The 19,359-nt window shown below is 39.6% G+C and overlaps 1 long non-coding RNA gene across 1 annotated transcript in view; it reads right to left on the reverse strand.

The window, feature by feature from the left end:
- Window positions 1-19,359, reverse strand: part of LOC118527568 (uncharacterized) — a 29,189-nt gene that overhangs the window by 6,052 nt on the left and 3,778 nt on the right. Inside the window, exon 2 of the long non-coding RNA XR_004913168.2 lies at window positions 18,760-18,908. This is a non-coding gene — a long non-coding RNA (uncharacterized LOC118527568). The remainder of the gene's footprint in view (window positions 1-18,759; window positions 18,909-19,359) is intronic.

Raw genomic sequence — 19,359 nt, forward strand, 5'->3', positions numbered from 1 at the left:
CATGAGGAGCGGCCCATTATAGACTTTCAAGTTGGGAGGGGGTTAGGGATAGTGTAAGCCTCCCAGGTATTTTGGAAACAAGGTTTCCAGGATCCTGAGGGGGCTTGCTATTGTTAGGAAAGGTCATTTCTTACTGTTTAGTAAAAATTCAGTAATGAGACCCTTCAGATGTGTATCCATGGGTCATATGCTTGGGGGATGATTGCTAACATGTATCTTGGGGGGCGGGGGGGTGGGTAGAGATAAAGGAAGTTTCCAAAGGAATTTTTATATGTTAAAGGAGACTTACAGGATCCTGGGGGTTGGGCTAAGACTACCTCTTGCCCTTAGCCAAGTAGCAGCATTGAGGCAGTTGAGTCCCTACAGGAATGTCACTCTGCCTGTTTTAAGAACTTGTCAATTGGGGCTGTAGATAGTAAGGAAATTTACTAATTTTTCTTCTGCCTTTGTTTCCCACATCAACAACTCCTCAAAAAACAATTGGCTAATTGATAGACAGTGATAATATGCAATGCAAATTTATTTTTTACTTGGAACTATAAATATGTTTGTACACTTATTACTTCACTGGCTTCTTTCTAAATGTCATTTTATACCAATGTTGTCTTAGATTATAAAGTAGGAGAAAATAAATTGGTAATTTGAGAGCTGTAATGGGAAGCCCTTTTAAGTAATAAAATCTACCTTGAGAAGAGATAGGTTTGCTGTCGCTTGCAGAACTGTATCATCAGGACTCTGGGGTTTGCTCTTATTTCTGCTGTAGGGTCATGTCTTTAATTCACTCTTTTGTATCTCCAAAATGAATGGAGATTCTGGGGGCTAGTCTAGTAATTTTCTTTGTGTTTTGACACCTACCAGGTCTTCAGGTTTTCATATCAGAAGGTAGGCAATCACGTCTCTCCTTGGACTGAATTCATCAGAATAGACAAGGAAAAGATTCACCAAATGCACGTTTCTTTTTAAAAGTATTTGTAAAACAAAGAACGGTATATGAGAGTTATGACTATATTTTAAGAGGACAGGGACCACAGTGATTATCACATTCGCAAACCCAAACTTGCAACCTCATAGCCAGACACCAGATAGACAGATTTACATATATTGCATTTAAGTCCACTTATTTGTTCATTTGTTTATTGATTCACTTAAAAAATATTTACTGAGTACCAGAGACAAAGCAGTCCAATAGGATGCTTAAGACAGTTTTCAAGGGACTAGACCAGTTCCCTTTAACTTGACTTCTACAGAAATTTCTGGCTTAGCTCTATACATAGACTGATTTTTTAAGAGCTTTATTAAAATATAATTTAGACATCATACAATTCATTGATTTAAAGTATATGATATTAGGGGCGCCTGGGTGGCTCAGTCATTAAGCGTCTGCCTTCGGCTCAGGTCATGATCCCGGGGTCCTGGGATCGAGCCCCGCATCGGGCTCCCTGCTCAGCAGGAAGCCTGCTTCTCCCTCTCCTACTCCCCCTGCTTGTGTTCCCTCTCTCGCCGTGTCTCTCTCTGTCAAATAAATAAATAAAATCTTTAAAAAAAAATAAAGTATATGATATTAGAGTTTTGAGTATATTACATTATTAATTTTTTAAATTGTGGTAAAACTATAAAACATAAAACTTGCAATTTTAACCACTTTTAAATGAGCAAATCAGAGGCATTACATTCACAATGTTGTGCAACCATCACCACTATTTCCCAAACTTTTTTTTTTTTTTTTTAAAGATTTTTTTTTTTTTTTTTTTCTATTTATTTATTTGAGAGAGAGAGAATGAGAGAGAGCAAGCACATGAGAGGGGGGAGGGTCAGAGGGAGAAGCAGACTCCCCGCCGAGCAGGGAGCCCGATGCGGGACTCGATCCAGGGACTCCAGGATCATGACCTGAGCCGAAGGCAGTCGCTCAACCAACTGAGCCACCCAGGCGCCCCTATTTCCCAAACTTTTTAACACCCTACATAAACTGATTTTTTTTTAAGATTTTATTTATTTATTTGAGAAAGAGAGAAGAGAGGGAGAGCACAAGCAGGGTGAGGGGCAGAGAGAGAAGCAGACCCCGCTGAGCAGGGAGCCCGATGAGGGGCTTGATCCTGGCACTCTGGGATCATGCCCTGAGCAGAAGGCAGACGCTTAACCAATTGAGCCACCCAGGTGCCCAGCATGTGTTATTTCAAACAAACATAAAAAAGACAAATGCTGTCATTTTTGTTTTCTTTGTGTTTAATGGCTTATGATAAATTTCTAGGAGTGGGATGACTAGTCCAAAATACCTAAATATTTCTTCAGTGCCAAATCTTTTGCCAAACTGGAAAGTATACTTTGAATGTTGCAGATGTAACACATCTTCAAGTATTTATTATTTTAGCATCCAGTCTGGAATTCTGATAAATATTCCTCCTATAAAAAGGTGGCAAGGCCTTTTCCCACAATATAGCTCATCTGCCCTGTTTTCAGCCACCTGTCTTCTAAAGCAGGTAAAACTCAGACATATTGGAAAGTGAATAAAATAGAGAAATAAACTGATGTATTCGTTTTTAAAAAGCTTCCCTAAAACCAGGACAAACCAATCTAATATTTTAAGATAAAAAAAAAGAAACTTGCAGAATTGGTTGCATAGCAGTATATAATACTAAGAAAAATCTTAGCAAAAAGATACATATTTACAAAGGAAAATGTTATGACCCTGAGAATGTTCTTTGTACTCCCAAGGAATTGAAAGAATTTTGAGACTGGTAAAAGATTTTGATAATAGAGCAATCCTGAAATATGTGAAGCAGACAGCTCATTAGTTAAAGAACAAATACTAATCATAAGTAAATAAATTACTTGTTGGGGCACCTGGGTGGCTCAATCGGTTAAGCGGCTGCCTTCGGCTCAGGTCATGATCCCGGGGTCCTGGGATTGAGCCCCGCATCGGGCTCTCTGCTCAGTGGGGAGCGTGCTTCTCTGTCTCCGAGCTCATGCTCCCACTCTCTATCTCAAATAAATAAAGCCTTAAAAAAAAAAAAAAAAACTTGCAATCACTGGTGTTTATATGGTAGATGAAATACAGGCATAGTTAAGATTTTGAGGAGTCTAGGGAAGGAAAAGGACATAGGACAGTATTTCTCAAACTTTTTGGTCTCAGAACTGTTTGTACTTTTAAAACTTGAAGACCTTTTTTTTTTAAAGATTTTTTTTTTAATTTATTTATTTGACAGAGAGAGACACAGTGAGAGAGGGAACACAAGCAGGGGGAGTGGGAGAGGGAGAAGTAGGCTTCCTGTTGAGCAGGGAGCCCGATGCGGGGCTCGATCCCAGGACCCTGAGACCACGACCCGCTCTGAAGGCAGACGCTTAATGACTGAGCCACCCAGGCGCCCCGACCCTAAAGAGCTTTTGTTTATGAGTATTATATTTATCAATATTAACACATTAAATTAAAATTTATTATTTTTATACTTTTAACTTAACAATAATAATAAACCCATTACATGTTGTATTAGATTCCTAGGGCTGCTGGTAAAAAAGCACCACAAACTGGTGACTTTAAACAAAAGAAATTCTCTGACAGTTCTGGAGGCTAGAAGTCCAAAATTAAGGTGTCTACAAGGCCGTGTCCCTTCTGAAGTCTCTAGGGAAGGAGCTATTCCACGCCCCTCTCCTGGTGGAAGGAGAATCCTTGCTGCCCCTTGGCTTCATGTGGCATTCTCATTTCTGTATCTGCATCCAAATTTCCTTCTTCTTATAAGGATACCAGTTACTGGATCTGGGCCCACTCTATTCCAGTATGATCTCATTCTACCTTGCTTACCCACAAATGTTAATGCAAATAACTTTTTTAATGAAAAATAACTTTTTCAATACAAAAATTTTTTTTTGAGTGAATAGTGCATTATTTTAGTTTTGTAAATCATTTCACTATCTAGCTTAATAGAAGACAGCTGGGGGCGCCTGGGTGGCTCAGTCTTTGATCCCAGGGTCCTGGGATCGAGCCCCACATCGGGCTCCCTGCACAGCGGGAAGCCTGCTTCTCCCTCTCCCACTCTCCCGCTTGTGTTTCTCACTGTGTCTCTCTCTCTGTCAAATAAATAAATAAAATCTTAAAAAAAAAGAAGACAGCTGGACAGTCTGTCTCCAAATCCTCTTGGTAAGCAAGGCACTGAAGCTCTTGCCTCCTGTAATTTCTATTCTCATGCAACTCAATTTTGCCACTCATCTAGTCAAAGGAGGAGCGGTAGGAAAGAAATCCCTCTCAGGGACAGGCTCAGAAGGCAGCAATTGAGACATTTCCTCTAAAGTCTGAAGTTCTGGCTGCAGAAGTATTGTTGGTTTGTGCCTCTAAAGATGCTTTCAAGGGCGCCTGGGTGGCTGAGTTGGTTAATCGACTGCCTTCGGCTCAGGTCATGATCCTGGAGTCCCTGGATCGAGTCCCAAATCGGGCTCCCTGCTCGGCAGGGAGTCTGCTTCTCCCTCTGACCCTAACCCCTCTCATGTGCTCTCTCTCATTCTCTCTCTCTAAAATAAATAAATAAAATCTTTAAAAAAAAAATAAAGATGCTTTCTAGTTTTCTGGCTAGAAAACTCATGTTTCCAATTCCTGAAAGAGAGTCAATTCAGTGCAAAGCCTGCAGGGATAAGCAAGGCTCCACATAGCAGTGTGGCCCCAGCTTAGATGCACATTTTTACTTTTACAGATGACCTACGGCCAGACTGGTGGCCTGGTCATGTCCTTGCTTCTTGCCCTGAGAAATCCTTCAAGAAGAGGGGGCACGCTTTTGTGCAGTTGCTGTTCCTGCGAGGCCTGTCCTTTTGCTCCCTGTTTGAGTCCTCTTCACGCCTCCAGGCTCAACACCCCAAGAAGAACCTCTGTCATCCCATGTCTCCCATTCTCCCTCCGAAATTGGTGAACAAGTTGAGGTCTGAAGGGTCAAGGACTCCCCTGTTTTGGCTGATAAACATAGTGGTCTTGCAGGTTACCTTGGCAACGTGTACATTGCTTGTATGGCTGTTATTGTAGTCACTACAATGGGGGGGGCTGGAAGTTGAGTTAATCACCAATGACCAATGGCTTAATCAATTATGCCTAAGTAATGAAACCTCCAGAGAAACTCCCAAGTGGTGGGATTCAGAGAGCTTCTACAAATACACTGAGGTGCTGGCAGGGTGACATGCCCAGAGGGGGCATGGAAGCTCTAAGTACCTCCTCCCCCATACTTTATCCTGTGCATTTTTTTCATCTGGCTGTTCCTGAGTTGTATTTGTATCCTTTATAACAAACTAGTAAGCATAAATAAAGTGTTTCTCTGAGTTCTGTGAACCATTCTAGCAACTTCTCAAACCTAAGGAGGGGGTGTGGTGACTGATTTGTAGTTGGATGGGCAAAAGTGTGGATGGCCTGGGTACCCTACTTGTGGCTGATGTCTGAAGTGAGGGCAGACTTGTGGGAATGAGTCCTTTAACTTGTGACGTTGGACACTAACTCTGGGTAGTTAGTGTCAGAACTGAATTGAATTGTAGGACAATTAGAGAACTAATGGATTGTTGGTGGCTAGTGTCAGAAAACACTCTAGACCTGTCATCAAAAGCTGTTCCAAGGGTGCCTGGGTGGCTCAGATGGTTGGGCATCTGCCTTCGGCTCAGGTCATGATCCCAGGGTCCTGGGATCGAGTCCCACATCGGGCTCCCTGCTGGGCAGGGAGCCTGCTTCTCCCTCTCCTTCTGCTGCTCCCCCTGCTTATGCTCTTTCACTCTCTCTCTCAAATAAATAAAATCTTAAAAAAAAAAAAATCTGTTCCGGGGCACCTGGGTGGCTGAGTTGGTTAATCGACTGCCTTCCGGCTCAGTTCATGATCCTGGAGTCCCGGGATCGAGTCCCGCATCGGGCTCCCTGCTCAGCAGGGAGTCTGCTTCTCCCTCTGGTCCTCCTCCCTCTCATGCTCTCTCTCTCTCATTCTCTCTCTCTCAAATAAATAAATAAAATCTTAAAAAAATTAAAAAAAAAATCTGTTCCAAATACTCATCTATTAATGCTGACCTGTAATGAGATTTTATATATTTCAACTTTGAAAATGTCTTTTCATACAGATAGGTACTGCGTTTATACGCAAAAGCTTTTAATTAAACATATTCATCACCGTTTGGAAAACATTTATGGAATTTTATTAGATCCCTCTCTTGATATTTGCCTTTTAGCAATAGTACAAAGTGATGACAGCACCACATATGGTTTTTCTCACAGCGACTCAACTCTGCCTTTGTGGTGGAAAAGCGGCCACAGACAATATGTAAACGAATGAGCATGCTGTATTCCAATAAAAGTTATTTATGGAACTGAAATTCAAACTTCATATAGCTTTTATGTGTCACAAAAAATACGTCCTTCTAACCACTAAAAAATGTAAAAACCATTCTTAGCTTGCACCTGTATAAAAGTAGGTGGTGGTCAGGATTTGGCCTATGGGCCATAGTTTGCCAAGTCCTGATCCAGAATATCCATGAAACCCTGAATTATTTTCTATGTAATATATTTTCACTTGTGCTTATTGTCTTGGAATCAAACAGTTAAATAGTAATAAATATGGCTGCTCATATTTAAGGACTATGTAATAATAGTGAAAACATTTTAAGTCAGAAAAAGAAAGCCAATAGTCTTTCTTACCCTTTGTCTTACCAATGTACGACTTGGTAATGTTTTTAGTCATTTGAAAAAATAATTGGCTTAGTTATTCAGAACTTCCAAATATTGACACCCCTCATTACACAACATCAAAAGATATATTATTGAAATCACTACTGATCTCATCAGTAAAAAGTCTTTAACCATGGGAAGCTGTTGAGCTCATGCTGTAGTTACATGTTTTCCAAATTCCAATTTTCTCTTGATAGCTTGAATTTTATCACTGGCAACAAATATCATCAGTTGTTTCCATTGACATGACAGGTTCACTTCATTCATTTCTAGGAAAATGTCTGCCAAATTATCTAAGCATGAATAAACCTAGTCTGGTGTCAGGTGTTCTTTCAAGTACAAATGGGTTCCATGATAAAAGGAGCTAGTCCACTTACAACTCAATCTCAGTGCTTTTCTTCAAGACAACCATCATACTTTAATATACAGCAGGAATGAGTTATGTATACTTCCTATTTCATCACACAGAATATTAAAAGACTCACATGCTTAAGCTTCAATCGCATTAATAATTTTTACTGTTCCACCAAGGACATTCTTAGGTGAAATTTGCAATGTTTGTTTTTTTCACTATGAGTATGTGGCAGAATACAATGACTGCTAGTATGGTTTGGTGTCATTGGGTTGATTTGTGCTGAGTGGCCAGCAGATTTATCCACCATTGCTTTTGTGCCATCCGTACAGATAGCAACAAGGGAAAAGGCAAATAATATCTTTTTTTTTTTTTTTTTTTATTTGAGAGAGAGAGAATGAGAGAGAGAGCACATGAGAGGGGGGAGGGTCAGAGGGAGAAGCAGACTCCCCACCGAGCAGGGAGCCCGATGCGGGACTCGATCCAGGGACTCCAGGATCATGACCTGAGCCGAAGGCAGTCGTCTAACCAACTGAGCCACCCAGGCGCCCAAGGCAAATAATATCTTAATATTACTATGAAAATAGTTTTGACCTCGACCTTAAAGATTCTCTAAAAGAGTGTCCAACATTCTAAGGGTTTAGGGAGCACAGTTTGGAAATCTGCTAACCTAAGAAATAGTCTCGGGTATCTCTACCAACAATTAATGTTTAGGCAAAGAAGAATTAAAGAGGTAGACTGAGAAGTGGCTAGAAAGGCAGGAATTAAACAATGAGAATGTGATATCATGAAGGCACGGAGAAAAGGAACAATCAGGAACTCTTGGAAAAACAGAAACTGTACCACAAAAATCAGTAGCTATGTATATATGACTCTCACTCAAAAGTAGTGCGAATTTATTTTTTTTTTTTTTTTTTTTTTTTTTTTTTTATTTGACAGAGAGAAACACAGCGAGAGAGGGAACACAAGCAGGGGGAGTGGGAGAGGGAGAAGCAGGCTTCCTGCAGAGCAGGGAGCCCGATGCGGGGCTCGATCCCAGGACCCTGGGATCATGACCTGAGCCGAAGGCAGACGCTTAACGACTGAGCCACCCAGGCGCCCCGTAGTGCGAATTTATTATCTTATACTGATGGAATCTGAAATATGAATCCATTTGATCTTGTTTCTAGGGGATAATGACACTGAAACCATACAGAAGGAAGTGCAATGCTAGCACACCATATTGTTCTGCAGTGAAGAATATCTACACACTCATAAAATAAAGCTGTTTATGGATTCTTAAATTTTAGAATGAATCTATGAACGAAGCATAAAGAAGCACATTATGGTTACATAATAGATACAATGATCACTTTTGACAATGTAAATGAAAGGAAGAAATATCGTCCATAATATGTCATACTCTCAAACACTGCCAATGGAAGTGTAAATTAGTATAAAAGTTTGGAAAATGGTTTGGCAATATCTAGAATGAATTAAGACATCATACTCTATTATTCAGAAATTCAAAATGATACACTACTTATAGTATGATTTCATTTGTATATAGTTTAAAAAAACTAGGCAAATCTATGGGATACATTATTAGGTGATAAACCATAAAGAAAAGTAAGAAAGTGATTTCCTCCTTAAGGGGAGGGGGGAAAGTGTTGTGTATAGGAAGGGACACATGGGGGTTCTAATTTTTTTTTAAGATTTATTTATTCGAGAGAGAGAAATAACGTGCTTGTGCACACAAGTGGGGAGAGCGGCAGAGGCAGAAAGAAAGAATCTCATGCAGACAACCCTCAGAGTGCAGAGCCCCATGTGGGGCTTGCTCCCATGACCCCAAGATCACCACCTGAGCCAAAATCAAGAGTTAGACGCCCAACCGACTGAGCCACCCAGGCACCCTTGGGGGTTCTAATTCTTAACTGGGGTAGCCATTACATGGTTGTTCACTTTACCCATTAACTTGTACATTTGTGGGTTTTTACTTGGGGGGGCACTTTTCTGTGTATGCTTTATTTCACAATAAAGAAGGTTAAGATCTTAATATAAAGAAAACAAAAATTGGAAGATAGAACAAAGGGTTAGGTCATATATTCTCACTCTACAGAGTGAGGATATAAGAGATTCTATTTAAAACTGATAGAATAGGGATGCCTGGGTGACTCAGTCGGTTAAGTGTCTGCCTCTTTTGGCTCAGGTCATGATCCTAGGGTCCTGGGATCCAGTCCAACATCAGGCTCCCTGCTCAGTGGCAGCCTGCTTCTCTCTCTGCCTGCCGCTCCCCCTGCGTGTGCTCTCTCTCTCTGACAAATAAATACAATCTTTAAAAAATAAAAAAATAAATACAATTGATAGAATAGTGGGATGCCTGGGTGGCTCAGTCAGTTAAGTGTCTGCCTTCTGCTCAGGTCATGATCCCGGAGTCCTGGGATCGAGTCCCAAGGCGGGCTCCTTGCTCAACAGGGAGCCTGCTTCTCCCTCTGCTTGCCGCTCCCCCTGCTTGTGTGTGCTCTCTCTCTGATAAATAAATAAAATCTTTTAAAAAAATAAAAAATAAAATTGATAGAATATTCAAGTAAACATTCAAGTATGTTATTTAAAGTAAACAATAGAAAAAAACCCACAAACATCAAAAATAGAAAGGGAACGGAGGATGGGCTCATGTGAGTGTGTTAAATCTTTATGTTTTATAGTGGCAGGTCAAAGATGCTGACTTTAGGGATTAGGACTCAGTAAGGGAGAGCTTTTTTTCCATTAAATACTATAAACAATATTGTACCATTTGGATTTACCATTTACACAGATTAATTGGATTGAAAAACAAATTACCACAAGCTACTTTTTAGTATTGCTGAACAAGTTTAAGGAAAAGGAAAAGCAGTATAGTATAGTGGTTAAATGAACTACAGAGAACTACAGAGCAAGATTGGTTGGGTTTAAATTTTTATTCTGGCACTTTCTAACTGTATGATCCTGGACAAGCCATTTTTCCACTTTGTCTCAGTGTTCTCATCTGAAAGTGGAGGAAATAACCATCTCTATTTTATATCGCTGTTTTGAGGATTAAATGAGTTAACATATGCAAAGCACTTAGTGTCTACTATTTATATGTGTATGTGTGTGTGTGTGTGTGCGTATTCTATTAGCTATCATTGAGTACTTAATTTTGATAAATGAAGCTGGAGGAAAAGAAAGATGAAGACTGAAAATCATCCTATGGTTTTATTAATATGTAGGTCATAGGTCATTGGTACTTTTAATGATATGGTTGAGTATGGAGTCAGAAGCTAGACTGAAAACAAAGAAGAAACAGATACATACTTAAGTATTTATAGGAAAATTTTATGATGTCTAGGATTTACTTTAAAATATTCCAGGAAAGGGGCGCCTGGGTGGCTCAGCCGTTAAGCGTCTGCCTTTGGCTCAGGTCATGGTCCCAGGGTCCTGGGATCGAGCCCCGCATCGGGCTCCCTGCTCTGCGGGAGGCCTGCTTCTCCCTCTCCCACTCCCCCTGCTTGTGCTCCCTCTCTCGCTGTGTCTCTCTCTGTCAAATAAATAAATAAAATCTTTAAAAATAAAATAAAATAAAATAAAATAAAATATTCCAGGAAAAAACAATAACGTGTGTGTGTGTGTGTGTGTTTGGAAGTTGTAGTAGGCAGAAAATAACAGTTCCCTAAAGATGTAATCTTTTGAACTGGCGAATGTGTTACCTTAAAAGGCAAAAGGGATTTTGTAGATGTGATTACATTAAGGATCTTGAGATGGGGAGATTATCCTGGATTACAGGTTACAGATGGTTCCAATCTAATGGTATGAGTCCTTCAAAGTGGAAGAGGGAGGCTTAAGAGAGAGGCAAAGGGAGATCTGACTATAGAGGAGGTCAGAGGGACATGATGTGAGAAGGACTTAACCTACCATTGCTGGCCTTGAAGATGCAGGAAGGGACCTCCCGCCAAGGTATGTGGGCAGGCTCTAGAAGTTAGAACAAACAAAAAAAATGGATTCCCTTCCTAGAGGCTACATAAAGGAATGCAGCCCTGACAAACCTTGATTTTAGCCCAGTGAAACCCATGTTGGACTTCTAACCTACAGAACTGTAAAATAATAAATTTGTGTTGCTTAAAATCACTAAATTTGTAGGAATTTGTTATGGCAGCAATAGAAAACCAATACAGGGGTGTATATAAATGAAACAGAAATGGCAATGTGGTTAATTGTTAAAGTTGGATGATAGGTAAATGAGAATTCATTACAATATCCTCTCTACTTCTGTTTATGTTTGAAAACTAAACGAGAAAATAAAAGAATATATCTTCTCTTCAATGATGAACTTACAGAAATTGATGCATTAAATATAAAATACAAGTTACTGTTCTTCAATGAATAATGTTACTATTAAATGAATTAGATTCTGGTCTTCACTGATCTACATATCCTTTATCTACAGGCAATTTTTTTTTTTATTTGTCAGAGAGAGAGAGAGCACGTACGCATGCATCCAAGCAGGGGGAGCGGCAGGCAGAGGGCGAGGGAGAAGCAGGCTCCCTGCTGAGCAAGAAGCCTGATGCAAGAGTCGATCCCAGGACCCTGATTATCATGACCCAAGCGGAAATCAAGAGTTGGACGCTTAACTGACTGAGCCACCCAGGTGGCCCACACTTTTTTTTTTCTTAACTCCCTCCTTCTTCCCAAGGGTAATTACTATCCTGACTTTTAACACTATGATTTTTGTTCTTTTTGAACTTTATGCAAAGTTAGCTTCATATAAATCAGTGTATTGGTTTATGTCCTCCATCTTTTTTGTCTAACAGTTTAACATTATGTCTATGATAGTCATCATATTGTTGCTTATATCTGTAGTTTCTTCATTTTTCAAAACCATATAGTATTTCATTGTATAACTATGCCACTATTTATATATTCTACTGTTGATGGACACTTAGGTTATTTCCAGTTAAGAGTTATTATAAAGAATGCTGCTATGAACATCTCGCTCATGTCTTTTGGTGCATGTGTGCACACATTACGGTTGGGTATATACATATAACTAGGAATAAAATGGCTGGGTCAGAGATGTTTTCATGTTCAACTATAGTAAATACTGCCAAACAGTTTCCCAAACTGGCCGTACAATTTATATTACAAATGTATAAGAGTTCCCATTAATCCCCATCCTCATCAACAATTTTGGTAGTGTCGACTTTTTTTTTTTTTTAAGCCATTCTGATGAGTTTTCTCATTGTGGTTTTAATTTGCATTTCCCTGATTTCTAATGAGGTGGAACATGATTTTCATAAGTTTATTCCTTACATTTTTAGTCTCTCAGATTTTATACTTAGGGTGTACCACTTGCTGTTAATTCTCCAATTTTTCTCCTACTTCATTACATACTAAGAAGATGGGGCAAAGATCCTATACCCACACCCCTATCTCAACCCCTATCTCAGTTATCCTAGGTAGAAATTTAGAACTTGACTTCTTTATTTCCCACATCTATTAGATCAGCAAGTTCTGTTAATTTCCAAAATGAATCTTAAGTCACTCTATTGCCATATTGTAGAACCACTACTTCAGTGCAGACCTTCATCACCTCAATCCTGGAGGACCACAACAGCTTCTTGGTTTTTCACATTTTGGATTTTGCCACTGACTACCCCCCTTCATTCTCCATATTGCAGCAACAGGGGTATTAATTATTAAAACTTTTCAGTGGCTTCCTATTGATCTGAGAATAAAATTCAAACTCTGCCATAATCTAGAAGCCCCTGCAGGTCTGCCTTAGACTATCAGCCTCATCCCTAGGCATGCTTTGTTTATGTGCTAGCTACAGGCCTCTTTCCAGGCCTTGGTAACCACACACACCCCAGCTTTGTCTTCTTTCAATCCTTTAACAGGAAGCTCCATCTGATGAGGGAGCAGAAGGCAAGCTGAGGACAAAGCACAAGCTGACACCCTCCAACGGCCCCCACCTCCAACTCCCAGGTGGGATCTGTGTGATGTTCCTCAGGCACTCCGGCTGTCCTAAAGCTAAGGGAAGGAAAAAACAAATAGTTGACTTATAGAGATTATAGTCCAGCAAGACCTGAGTCTCCCTCGGTTTACAAAATGTCTTCGTGATTTACAAGAAAAAAGCATTATCAATAACCTAACTTCCAGAAAGAAACTCCCAACTACCTTAATGTTAATGCTTTACCAGAGGGAAAAACAACCTTAACTTGACAAGGGCAAGGCCTCCAATATCTTGTAGGTCCTCTTTAGCATACAAAAACTCTTTTGAAAACCTCCCTTTTCCTTACCATCAACTCCCAAGTATATAATCAGTCACCCCTCCGAACCCTGGTGCAGCAGCTCTTTCTGCTCTTGGGTCCTGTCCCCGTGCTTTAATAAAACACCATTTTGCACCAAAGCTGTCTCAAGAATTCTTTCTTGGCCTTGGCTCCAGACCTCACCTCACCAAACCTCACCTATATTCAAAAACTATATCACATTCATCTTAACAGAATACTTGCCCCATAACTTGTTTATTTTCATCCTTTAATTCTCACTTTAAATTTTACCTTGATTTGTTTTCTTCATAACAGTTATCAACAATCTGTCGTTACTGAGTCTGTTTTTTGTAAGTCTCTAATAAAATAAAAATAATAGTAATAATAACAATAACGATGGCTTGTAGTATTTGCCAGGCACCACTCAATGAGTTTTAAATAAACTAACACTTTTCATTCTCACAACAACCATACAAAGTAGGTATAATTATTATTCATGTTTTATAGATGGGGAAACTAAATCACAGAGAGGTTAAGTAATTTGCCCTTTTAGTGTTGGAAGTGGCAGAGCTGTCATTTTGATGTGGTTTCGGAATACAGGTGAGGTTCGATGGGGTGAGGTCCAGAGCTGGAGCCTATGACCAAGAAAGAATTCTTGAGACATCTTTGGTGCAAAATGGTGGTTTTATTAAAGCACGGGGTGCAAAATGGTGGTTTTATTAAAGCATGGGGACAGGACCCCTGGGCAGAAAGAGCTGCTGCACTGGGGTCTCGAGGAGTGGTGATCATATACTCAGGAGCTGGGGGAAGTAAGGAAAAGGGCGGCTTCAAAAGAACACTCATACGCTACAGAGGACCAACCTACAAGACACCTACAAGATATCCAAGGCCTTGCCATTGTCAAGTTAAGGTTGTTTTCCCCTCCAGCAAGGTATTAAGACAGTTGGGAGATTCCTGGAAGAATGTCACTCATGTCCTACCCAAGAGTGGGGGGTAGGGGGAGGTTGCAGGGTATAAGCTTATGCTTCGTCTTCAGCTAGTCTTCTGCTCCCTCATCATTTCCCCCCTGAACAATTTTGACCCTTAAATCTTCAAGGTTGTTGAGGTGGAAGGTCTCATGTTCTGTAACTTCTTCCTGCTGAGTAGGGGCATAGAGATGTCCCTGCCTAGGGGTCAATACTGGTCACTTGGAGAACATATAGGGGAGTTACAAAAGGGGAGGTGGCTGAATCCAACGTGGTCAACATGTATGAACCTCCTTGAATAGAAGGGATCATCTGTCAGCTAGAAGTTATGGCAGTGAAGGAGTCTTGCATGAGGCAGGGAGACACCAGAAATGACAACAAAATAACGTTAATATTTTAATAAGAAAGAGAAATCTGAATAAAAGACCTTTGATAATTGATCTTCAATAATTTTCCTCCAGTTGAGGAGTTTAAAGCAATCACTAAAGGAAAGAGAGATCATTTAAAGCACCAATTTGAGTATTCATGTCAGTTAAAAACCTAGAAATATTTGTGGTAATCTAGAATGTATACACAGCATTCTGTTTTTATTATAGCGCAAGTTTTGTAAAACTGCGTCACACATTTGTATTACTTTAGTATTTAATAGAGAAATGCTGTATTGAGTGTCATTTAGGGCTTTGACCATGTACTAAGAGCTTCCATGTGCCAAACAACATCCTCCAGTCTCAAAGAGGTAAAAAAGATGGATGTTAGGTGGTCATACCAATGAGACACAGAACATGTCCACCGTTGTTTTAAATTTGGAAGGTTAGCTGGGTTGGTAATGATTTTAATAATGCATCCATGTATCCAGGCCAAACCCAGAGTACAGTGGCCTATCCAGCCTGGGGGAAGCTGTGGACACAAGTTAAGGGTCATAGAGCCATTGGGTTCCAGTCAGGAGCCACCCATCCAATACTGGGCCTCCTTAAAGTACAGTCAGGATTTCAAGGGCTACTCAAGTTCTGGAGGTCCATCCTTTGAATTTATATAATAATTTCAGGCCCATATTTGATTGGGGAGTTATGGCTTGATAATAATCCCCTTTTCTTTAAATTGCTCCATGGGCATATAGGACTAGTCAGTATAAATATTAATTTTTAAGGCTTTGGCAATTGCCAAGCACAAGTGAGCACTATAGCATACCCAGCTTTTCTTACCCCTCTTTTCCATGAAACTATTGCCATTGGTAAACCAACTGTCATCTCCTTTTTTAATAGGGGCATCTTAAATCTGGTCGACTAGAATAAACTAGATCAATAATCTCTGAATAATTATGCTCTATAGAAGTACAGTGGTCAGGTCCAGGCATTAGGGTAGCCGGGTTTAAAGTCTGACAGGCTTTAAGTATATTTCAGACATATCTATAAGCATAACCTAGTATTTAATAAGTCAGCCTCCTATCATCTATTGGTGGCCGTTGGTCTCTAAGACACTCTGGACCTGATGTGAAGTCATTGCAGTCAAGGACTGTCCCATAGTGAGTTTTGCAGCTCCTACCAAGAGGACTGTTGTATGCTTGGCTAAATCTTTTGTTTGCAATTGTACCTCAATAGAGGTGGCTTTTAGGATAAATATGACTACGGGATAATACCATCAAGAAGACCTCTTTGTTTGAGGTAAAGCATCAATATCCTAATTACAAGTAATCACTGGCAAGTAGGAGAAAACAAGTAGGAGAAAACTCAAGAAATAAGGGCATCCTCAAGTACATCATCCAGTCCAATCATAAAGAAAGTGGGGTCATCCATTATCTCCATAAGTCCATAGTTAACGCTATGGAGTGGGGTATACTCTGGCTTTTAAGGAAAATTTTCATCATCCCAGCCACACAGAATTGGTCAGGGTGTTAGTTAAGTTATATAATCATTGGGGAATTAATCCTAAATAACCATACGCCCATGGGGTCCTGTTATCCCCACAGAATAACAAGCAAGAAGACTGCCTATACATGAGCTACTGTGTGGAAATAGAAAAGCTATTTCTCTGAAGTTTACCTCAAGTTGTCTAGCTTAAGCAAACAACATTTCAGGACAATCAAAACTAGGATTTAACATCCACAAAGGTGGGTTATTGAAACATAATTTCTCTCTAAAATAACCCTCATTTTCAGAGTCAGCCAAATCAATACTAATGTTTGCAAAACAAGTACTAATTTTAACAAACTTGGCCTAATTATTTATATAAGCTCGACAAGAATAGTGATTGATCATATAGATCTTTTAGAATCTGCTTTGCTGGAACTTTTATAAGGAATCTCTAGATTGAACTTTTAGTAGCCTCTCCAGGCTGGAAGCCAAGCCAAGTACTTGCCATCAGACATGCCTGTAATACCTGTGGATGTGGGGAGATTCCTCTTCATGAGGTCCCCAGTATATCCTGAGGTTCCTGTACCTGCCAGGAATTGACATTCTTCACTCACCTGGTGAGGCAGCTGGGAACTCTGTAAGGTATCAGGCCAACATTTCCAAGGGGCTTTATGGCTCTTTCATGAAGTCAACCCTAGTTCCTCAAAGCTGTCTGGTCGTACTTGAGTCTACGCATGCCTCTCTCAAATATGGCATTCCAGTTAAAGCCTTGGTAAAATAACCAAAGTTTCCAATGGTGTCCTGTTACAAGAACAGATTCTTATTGAATTTATGCAAATGACTATGATTGCCATGGAAGAATACTTACTTGAATTTCAGAAAGTTCGGATAGAAGTTAAATGCGTCAATTTGTTTACAAATGAATATTTTATCATACTTTTGTAAGCCATAGATATCTTGAGAGGAAGTTTCCCTAATCTGGGAGAGCAAACATTAAAGAACCAGCAATGTTCCAAACAAGAGTCACAAAACTACAATCATCTTTTTAGTTCATTTAGTCCCATGTTACTAATTCTTGTTTAATTTGAATGCAGCTTTAGTTAGTTCTGGAAATTCTTACCCATTTCAGTTTTAATCTTAAAGATATCGAATACCTGTATTTGTCCTGAAAGTCCTTTTTATGAATCTCCTTGAAGATGGAACAATAACTATAAATGACAAGACTCAAAAATGGACATGATTAAAGAGCTGAGGTTATAACATGGCTGGCAAGGCAATCTGGTTATTTCTGTGACACACGACACTTCAATAATCAAAATATTAAATGATAACCTTATATTAAAACACTAAAACTTTAGGAATTACATATTATCTCTAGAATAGTTATAGCATTTACCCAAATGTAACCTAAGGCTTATCATTTGTTTAACAGTACTTTCGGAATAACTTAATGTACCAAATAAAAAGGCCTAATGAGTTAAAGAGACTTCCATTTATAATTTAAATCTTGTGAAAATTGTTGAAACCTTAGAAAGTTTAAGCACGTGCCTAAACAGGATTACAGAACATTACAAAAATTATTTTTATTTAACCAAGGTGACAAGAGATTTGAAAGGCAAATCTGTAGGGTTCTATAGTTGTTAGCGAAACTTAGCTCCTTAATACTGAGAAGTTTTAACCAAGTGATCGAAGACCTGATAATGACAAAACATAGAAATTGGTTTTCTGGACAACCAAAAGAGAAAAAACCTTTGTTTATATTCTTACCAAGAGCAGACCAGTAATTCAAGAAAACTTTGTTTTTTGAACAGAGAGACAATTTCAATCTTATACCAGTGTACTTTTTAAAATCCCTTCATTTCAATCTTCATCCATCCTGATCACACCTAAAATTCCTTTCCAAAGATTTCCCTTCACAGACCTTCTACAACTTTCCTTTGCATTCAGATTTTGTCAAGCCATTCCTCTCCAACCGACCATCTTTTTTAGGACAAAATTACTTTCATTTACCTCCGTGTATCTTTCTTACATATCTCCTACTTTTCTACATACAGAGTTGTTTCCCTTATTCCCAACAGTCTTCATTACATTTAGCAGAATTTTGCATTCTTAGAAACCTTAGTCTCCAGTGAAGACTAAGTTGAACCAATTGTGAACTGTTACACCAGAACTTTTTCAATAGCAAATGTCAATTAGTTAAGCACAAAGCATGTCTGCCAACAGACTTAAAATATCATTAGTTTCTTGCAATAAGTAGTCAAAAGCACAAACCTGTATACCTACAATCAGTAATCAATGATTTAACACTTTATCCTATTTGGAAAAGACCTAGATGTCCAATTAATTTAATCCCATTTATCATCCAAGCAAAACTTTAAAGTTTCAGGTTACCAAAGACTTTGAAAACTATCTTAACAGTTACCCATGAAAACTTTGAGTCAGACAAAATTAACCATCATTTTAAGTCATCTTTTTGCTAACAAACTGCAACAGAGTTAACATGGGTTTATTTGACCTTCAGCAAACCTCGATAGACTAAAAGTTTTACCTTTAGTGCTGATAACTTTAAAGATATGTCTATCTTAATTAAACCTTCAAACTTAAATTAGTTTAAATACTGAATATATTCCACCTGGGCTCACCCCATTTTCATTTTTACCTGAGACACTGGTGGGGAAATCTGGAGTGGGTGGTATTAAGTCCAGGGGGTGCTCTTCTTGCTCCTTGACAGCGAAGGGAGAAGGAGCCATGGTGCCTAAGGCACCGAGGATGGCCTAGAAGCCAGTTAGGCAGGCCGGACCCAAGGTACTGCAGAAAGAAGGGGGAGGGGAGACAGAAGAGGCAAAGTGTCACCAGAAGGCAGAGAAAGGGTTCCAGGTTCTAGAGCTCATCAGCTCCAACAGAGGAACAGACACCATGTTTTCCCACCAACAAGGGGAACAGGCAGTCCATGTGGGGCCAGAGAAGACAGGGAATTTCCCTGAAACAAAGGGAGTTTCGGCAGCTGCTTGGGAATATTCCCTAAAGTCCCTGTCCCAAGGGACTCCAGTCATAGCCATTAACCCAGGAAATGAGTGAGGGAGAAGCCCCCACATCTATTTAGGAAGAAGAGTGAGAGAGTCAAGAGTCCCCTTTGTCTTCAGCTAGTCTTCTGCTCCCTCATCAATTTGAACCCAGATAATCTAGTTTTAATCATTGTGCTACTGTCATTTTTTAAACTGTAGGTTACAGTCTGTACCTGTGCCATGAAACTAATTTA

The sequence above is a fragment of the Halichoerus grypus genome, chromosome 3 (assembly GCF_964656455.1).
Source record: "Halichoerus grypus chromosome 3, mHalGry1.hap1.1, whole genome shotgun sequence".
Lineage (NCBI taxonomy): Eukaryota > Metazoa > Chordata > Mammalia > Carnivora > Phocidae > Halichoerus > Halichoerus grypus.